Source organism: Chenopodium album, chromosome 11 (genome assembly GCF_948465745.1).
Source record: "Chenopodium album chromosome 11, dcCheAlbu1.1, whole genome shotgun sequence".
NCBI classification, from domain to species: Eukaryota; Viridiplantae; Streptophyta; class Magnoliopsida; order Caryophyllales; family Amaranthaceae; genus Chenopodium; species Chenopodium album.
The window spans coordinates 24343702-24350211 of record NC_137844.1 but is presented as its reverse complement, the minus strand read 5'-3'; the positions used below and the strand labels follow the sequence as shown (position 1 = coordinate 24350211).

At 35.9% G+C, this 6510-nt stretch overlaps 1 long non-coding RNA gene across 1 annotated transcript; it reads left to right on the top strand.

Moving 5' to 3' along the window:
- Positions 1-2760: 2760 nt before the first annotated feature.
- On the top strand, positions 2761-5392 carry LOC145568745 (uncharacterized). Its single transcript, XR_014095914.1, has 3 exons — positions 2761-2802; positions 3726-3935; positions 5228-5392. It is a non-coding gene; the product is annotated as an uncharacterized LOC145568745 (long non-coding RNA).
- The last annotated feature ends 1118 nt before the right edge of the window (positions 5393-6510 follow it).

Genomic DNA, 6510 nt, shown 5'->3' with positions numbered 1-6510 from the left:
TTTCGCGCTGGGTTTATCGTTCACGACAGGAGGTGATTTTATTCCAATTCAAATTCTAATTCTTTTCTATCGTTTTTGGACTATTTTGTGTATAAATGGGGTCGTGTTTCCCCGTTTTCAATCATCAACAATCATTCAACAATCATCTAATTTTATTCTCTTCTCCCTTTCAAGCTAATAGCTTTTTTTCCCCTTTTCTAAGCCTTCCCTTTTCAAATAAAAATACCTCATTCACAAGTTCTAGACACACCTAGCTAAGTTCGAAGTTGCGTTCGCCCTCGACGTGAAAGGTTGATAATTTCTGAGGGTTTGGTCCCAAATCTTATTTCAATTCTTTTATTAGATTTATTGTTTAATATTTTCCTTGAAGTTACTAACGCGTGTATTTTGTTATTAGAAAGAGATATGAGACATCAAAGTAAGTAATTTAATTACTTAATTATTCTTTTGATATAGAAATCATGCTTAGATTATATTAATTTTTAATATCATGTTAGGATGCTTTTATTGCTTTCTAGTATCATGTTTAGGTTGCCACTTATTTTCTTCTATCATGTTAGTATCATGTTAGGGGTAAAGCTTTAATCTTTATTATTTAGTGACATGCTAGGATTTGTAATTAATCTTGTTAGTATCATGCCTAGGATCTTGCTAATATTATTATGCTTTGATGAAATTGAGATTATGATGATGGTGATTGTTATTATGTTGGTTGATATTATTATGTTATTGCTTGATCACGCCCTCTCTTGCAGGATTAAAGGGAATTTGTACTTGTAGTCATGGTTAATAAGATAATTAATAATCTTGTTCAGGTTAATATGATTATAATTCAAGTGATCGCCAATAATAGATTTGTTTTTGCATTAATGTTCAACCAACATAGATAAACAGGTTTAGGGTTAATATATTGATTATATGTTAGTCAGAAAGCGCACAAGAATATGAGAAGAATAATGTAGAGGTCTATTTTTAGGGCAGGTTCAATCTCTTTTAGGTTGGATTTGTACCTTCATCCTCGAATATCCAGTCATGGTTTAGGACCACTATGGAGTTAGCTATCTCATGGATCGTGAAGGGGTGTAACCTTCACCCTAAACGGTTTACAGGTTCCTAAAACTTGTTGGCGACTCTTTTACTCAAGCTTCCTTCCCTTTGGACGCCACCATACTTAAGTGTATGATCAAAGTGGGGCTCAAGTGTGGGATGCTTGAAATATTCCCTATAGTTTTTGGCGACTCCGCTGGGGAGGATTTCTATTTTAATTCCTAAAATTTATTTTGGCAATAATTAGAATGAGTGAATGAGACTCGAAAAGTTCTAAGTATTCATGTGCGTAATTTTGATTGACATTATTGGCATAAGCATAAAAAAGGTCCGCATTGAAAAGACCATCTGTAATACGTCAAAAACATAGGATTTTTACATGTAGAAAATTTGGAAATATCTTTCAAAACTAGGATCAAAAAACACTACGAAAAATCGGATAATTCAAAGAAAAGAAAGCTACTGAGGCATGTAGAAACCGGCACCGAGATAATAGTGTCAGCGCCATGCGATAACTCTGTCGCCGTGCGACAGAAATGTCGTTTGGCGACAGGGTTATTTTCTGGCGACAAGCCCTGTTATCTCGCGCCATGTTCTTCCAATACCGAGCAAGAAATCTACCTTCTTTGTTTCGACAGATTCTGGTACTGTTTGCTCAATTCTACTTCCTAATTGAGTTTTTCCCACTTTTCTGAACCCATATGTGTTCTACATATGGCAATAATCCTCTGGGAATTCACGCTCCATCTGCCCAATCGAACGCTCATGGCAACGAAGGGTACATCCGAGTTTGTGAATTCACTAAACCGTGGAAGTGAGTTTAACTCGCGAGGTCCCATCCACACGCGCCAACCCTTCCAAAGGTAAGGCTTCTGCGCGGCACATCCGGACTCATAACCATGGACCCTCTTTGACTAACCCATATCCTTGAACTTTATATAACTAGAGCTATGGTTAGGTTACAAACGCATTGCATCATATCACTAGTAGAAAAAGTTAAAAAGACACCGCTCAATGGCCATCGATTTTCAAAAACCGGTGGGGAAAAAAAGGGGGAAAATGGGCGGGATTGTGGGGATATAGAATTGCCACCGGTTTAAACCGAACCGGTGGGGAAAATATTATTACCACCGGTTCAAAACCGGTGGGCTTTATTATTTAAAAAAAAAACACCCCCCTTATAAACCCCAAACCCTAACTCACTCCTCTCCAATTCTCTTCTCAGCCGCTCCTTCTCTTTCTCTCTCCTGCTTTCCCCTCCCTCAGTTCGTCTCACACTCTTTATCTCCTCTTGCCTCACACTCTCTCTCTTCAACCACTGTAGCAGATGCGAGCTTTGCCGCAACCACCGTAGCCCTGCCCTCCGCACTCACACTCACACACCTGCTCGTTTGCGTCTTCTTTATGAAGATGTTTGGCTCAGATCTTCTGATGGGGTTAAACTTCGTGCTTGGTTCATCAAGCTTCTTCCCGATTGCTGAGGTTAATTTTGATTTCTTTCTCTATTGTATGTTGTGATTGTTGGGTTTTTTTTTTTTTTTTTTTTATGCGAAATTCGAATGAATGATTTTTAGGGTTTGATTTGGTTGGTTTTGAGGTAATGATTTCTGGGTGCTTGCTTATTTGTGCTTTGATGCAATCTGGGTTTTAGGGTTTAAATTGAGGGTTATGGCTGTGGCGAATGCTGTCGCGCCCATCGTAATTGGCGGTGGTGGTGCCTTCTCTTTGCAAATATGGTGGATTTTTTTCATGAAGGTATGTTGTTCTTCAATTCGTGATCCAGGGTTTCTGATTTTTTTCAATTTAAGGATCAATTTTTGCCTTTAAATACAAAATTGAATCATACACTATGTTGATTGAGCGAGATATTCGATAATTATTCACATGCATGTGTTAATCAAATTGTTATTTTATTTTTTGTTGTTCATGTTGAATAATTGAAATTTTGATTGAATTTAATGGTGGGATAATAGGATTGTGGGATAATCTAGGTATTTACACTTAGTTCAGATTATGGATTTGAAATGGGTATGTGAGAAAGGTTGTTTATAAGTACTACTCTGTTTTCTTGTTAATTTGTCTGCATATTTGGTTTAAATTACGTAGTATATAATTTGGCATCAAATATGTTAATTGATTATCTACTTTGTGCTGGAATTTGAGCAATTTGAAGAGACTTATTTTTTTTTTTGGTTTCTTTGTTAATTTTTCCCTCTAATTTCCTGCTTTAGTTTGTAGTATTTGATATGTTATGAGAGCTCTAGGGTCTTAAAATTGAAACTTGTTATATGTCCTAAATGCTATTGCAGAAAGTGGCAATAAGTTGAAATGGGTGCCCTGTCTCTTTTTTAATGGTAAATTGAAACAATGACCTTATCCTACCGTGATTTTTCAACTTATAGAGATGTAAACTCAAGCAATATCTTGTTAGACTCAGAGTTCAGTGCCAAGATAGCATATTTTGGACTAGCTAAGGTGACAATTAAGGCCAAAGGGCCTCACACTACATCTGCTATTGCAAGCTCTTTTGGTTACATAATCCCAGGTTGGTTTCCTGTGAACAATTTTATTTTATTTTTTAATTTATTTTTTTATATTCAATCTCCTTTTTTATATGGAATTTATTTATTTAGTTGATATCTTCTTAAATTTTTCTTTACTTCAATATTTTCTTGCAGGCTTCCCAAATTAATGAAATGTAACCTGGTATTTGTGCTTACCCAAGGAGTCCAGCTTATGGAGTTATGGGCTAGAGACAAGTGCAGCGGTTGCCCTTCTAGCTGCTCAAGTTATTGTTAATGTTGCAAGCAGTTGTATTGTTCCCGACGAAATCCCTATACTTCAACTACTCATTGGACTCTTGCCCTTATTTGCTTTATTATATCCTGGTAACTCTCTTTATTTGCTACATTAACTCATGTCTAGGCTTTGCATCATGAAATGCTTGAAATTGGAAATGAGGCTTTGCGTTTTTGAAGTCTTGCAGCTTCTTAAGTTGGTTTATTTGATTATTAACATGTTGCTATAGTCATCCTTGTTGTTCGATATTGTGTGTATTCATGATTGGAGTTGGTATTGGGTATTAGCAGATTTGTGAATTTGTTATTTGTTGCAATGATTTTTATTTGTATGTTAATAGTTTTATTATAGGCTTGTAAATAAGAATAGATGCTGGGAATGATTTTTATATGTATGTTGCTATTTTAAATGAAGAAATGTATAATGATATAACTAATGGGACAAAATTGTTAAACAAGTTCGAGATGTAATGCCTTGGGATGTCATTTTTTTTGAAGGAAGCCTTATTAATTTGTTGAATATATGGATAAGCAGTAATATTTTGATTTTGCCCTTTTTCTAATAATTTGTTGAATATTTGGATTTGTGGTAGTTTTAATGAATTCGATAATAAGCTATTGGGTAAATTGAATTGAATTTAGTTCATGTATTGTTAGTAGTGAAGTGAGTAGATATAGGCTCGCTAAACCATGAGGTAATTATTGTAGATATCTCCATAGTTATATATTAGATACTTAATTCTTGTCACGCGGCTGTATCTTGTCTTGTTTGCTCAGTCGTATTGATTGTCAAGGCTGTAGGGAGCTAGTGATACAGTAGGTGTTTCTTGTTACTTGAATTCAAAAGTGGACCTCATCCTTAGCCGATGAGATGTCTTTAATTGCATTTACTTGCTTTTGATGTATATGATATCTTAATTCAGCCAAGATTCTACTCAATCTCATCCTCTCCACGATAATTTTTTCTCCCTCTTTCTTGGCAAACATGCTATTGTCTCGTCTCTTGTTTTGCTTGATTGTTAATCTATAACCTTTGAGGAAGGCGAAGTAATGGAGGGAGGAGGGGGAGGTGGGTTTTAGGAGAGGAGAGAATTAGAGTGTATATTCAGAACCACACAAATCAATCCACCAAAAAGTTACAGTTACTCATATTCTGAAGTAATAATTCTGAACTAATAATTTGAGTGTAAATCAAAAATAAGGTTCGTCCTTTCTCTGTGTTAAGAATCTTTTAGAATATGAAAATGTATTTTGCTTAAGGCTTTTCTTCTCAATCTTCCTTATTGCATGTATATATGGCTGAGTATAAGGTAGTATTGCTCTACTTGTTATCTTTGACTAATACACACTCCGAGATCTCTTATCATTGTTTTTTGATGCAGGTTGCTATTGGAACATGTTATCTATACGCAAGGTTGCTGCTGCCTCGTAAGGCTGCTGCAGCTGCTGCCTCGCCAAGGATGTTACATTGGTGTGACTTAGCTTGTATTTAACAGTGACTAGTATTTTTTTTAAGTTTTTTGGACCAAAATTGTAATATTACAGCCTTTTTTAATGAAAATATGTAAGTTTATATATATGTTAGTGTTTATATATCAATTTATGTGAAAAAAATGCAAAAAAAATTTTTTTCTTTTTTTATTTTTTTGGGCCATTTTTGCCACCAGTTTTGAACAGAACCGGTGCCAAAAACCCCTTTAAAAAAAGCGGGAATGGGTTTTAGCCGCCGGTTAACCGGTGGCAATAATCATTTTTGCCACCGGTTTTGAACCGGTGGCCTTTCTTGGGGTTATTGCCACCCCCCAAATGACCACCGGTTCAAAACCGGTGGCTTAGGGGGGTTTTGAACCGGTGGCTAAGTGGTTTTTTCGCCTAGTGTATTGTGCTTACTTGACTACTTGTGCATTCTTTGCTTGTGCATAACTTATGTGTGTTTACACTAACCGTGTGTTTGACTTGTGAATGAGTCTAAATAAACTAATTAATGACTAAAGGACTTAGCTTAATTAATTAATAAATTAATATGAGTAATTAAAGTCTTAATAAATTGATCAAACTTTACTTAGTATAACTATAGGCTTGTCCTTTTAGGGTAAAACACTAGAAACAGACCCAGACTAATGTTCCAGTAATGGCGCAAGAGTTTGGCTTGTGACGCCACATGCTATTGTCCAACGTTATGCTACAGAATTATCGTATCGCGCTGGTCCTGGCGTTTGGCGACAATCCCGTTGCTTAAGCGACGGTCCAGTTCTTTTGCTCGAGTCCTCATGTTGAGTCTAATTAATCAGTCTATTAACAGCGGAAGCTATATTTAGTCCTTAATTGAGTCTTAGCACATAGTCCCATGGTCTTACACAAGTGTCAAAGCATGTCACTTTCACTTACTATTAAAGCACACACTATGCATGTATGTTTCACGTTGACCATATCTAGAGAGTCTTGTGTGCGTGTGTTTTCCGTCAATTCTTTTATGGGGGTAAGTCGGATATTAATCCTCCCATTAAGCCATACTTGTTTAAACCCTATACTTGATTCCCTGTTAAAACCTATACATGATTCCCAAAAATGTGCACCCTATTTTTGCTTTTTGTCTTTTAAAACCAATAATGTTGACGTGGGAAAATTAAGTCGTTGAACTAATCCTCCTAAGCCAAACAAAATT